The sequence below is a fragment of the Seriola lalandi genome, unplaced genomic scaffold, assembly GCF_002814215.2.
Source record: "Seriola lalandi dorsalis isolate HSWRI2012SDOR001 ecotype SW California unplaced genomic scaffold, Sedor1 jcf7180002054985, whole genome shotgun sequence".
NCBI lineage: Eukaryota > Metazoa > Chordata > Actinopteri > Carangiformes > Carangidae > Seriola > Seriola lalandi.
The window spans coordinates 111765-113067 of NW_019525534.1; the positions used below are offsets into that span (position 1 = coordinate 111765).

General features: G+C 36.5%; 1 pseudogene across 1 annotated transcript in view; it reads right to left on the bottom strand.

Moving 5' to 3' along the window:
* LOC111647331 (immunoglobulin kappa variable 6D-21 pseudogene) overlaps positions 1 to 1303 on the bottom strand; it is a 7639-nt pseudogene that overhangs the window by 576 nt on the left and 5760 nt on the right. The window lies entirely within an intron of this gene.

Below are 1303 nucleotides of genomic sequence, written 5' to 3' on the forward strand. Positions count from 1 at the left end.
CTCTGGACTTTACCTGTGAAGCAGCAGCAGAGGAGAGTCCAGATGAGGACGGAGACCAAAGTCATGTTTCTGATGAGGAGGATTTCTGTGTCTTCTGTTGTCATGAAGGACAGCTGTCAGTCATCCAGTCTTCAACTCTCAGGACTATAAACTCTCCCAGAGCACTGGAGCATGGTGCTGCTGATGCAAAGTGGCTCTCTATGGAAATGCTCTGACTGACTCCAACAGGGACTTGGATCACTCTGATCATGCTGTTTCTCAATGGATCAATCAATTGATCAGAGTATTGATTAGAAATCTGTCACTGATCATCTTTATGTTGAGTTGAATTAATGACTGCAAATAAATTTCTTGTAAAACCTCCTTTCATCTGTTTTCATTTGATGCTAGAAGGATCAACTTTAGTTTGAGACACATTAAAAATATTTATGTTTAAGAAAGGGAATATATATTTTTTGTTAGATTTCAAGTTTATTGAAAAACAGGAAGTGATTTATTTGAGTTTGTTGTTGTCAAAGTCAGAGAGCCGTGTCTCTCTACAGTGAGAGGTTTTTGTACGACCACTCAGTCACTTTGTATCACTGTGGTACACGTTCGGTGGAGGAACCAGACTGGATGTTGGAAGTAAGTTTATATTTTATGTATTTTATTATGTCACAAAGAATATTTTGTGTTTCTCACTTACATTTTTATCTAGAAACTAAAATATGAGATTTTACATTTTTTTATCCTGAAATTTTCTGCCAACATCAAAATCTACAGTTTTGTATTTAAAGCGTAAATGATGAATGAAAACATGATCAGTGTTTGGTCCATGATAGAAATCATGTCATCAGATGTTCAGACGACAGAAACTTGAGGACTTGTAGTTGTAGTTTAGTCAGACAGAGTCAGAGAGCCGTGTCTCTCTACAGTGAGAGGTTTTTGTACGACCACTCAGTCACTTTGTATCACTGTGGTGGACTTTTGGTGGAGGAACCAGACTGGATGTTGGAAGTAAGTTTCTCATCAAATATTAAATATTGTCTCGTCAGTTCAGCTTGTAATTTCTGTATTTGAACATTTGTAGGAGATTTAAATTTCCATTCTTCTGATCCAAATCACTTTAAAATCTCTATGTTATTGTTGATTTCTCCTGTTTAACCATGAAGCTGAACTCAAAGCAGCTTCACTCAACTTTTCTTTACATGTTCCAGTTCATTTGTGAAACGTGAACAATGTGAAGTGCAGGAAAGATTCAAGAACAACAATCCTGCTGTAGAAATGTTTTCACATTTAGTCTTTACATTTGAAAGTGTTTGGA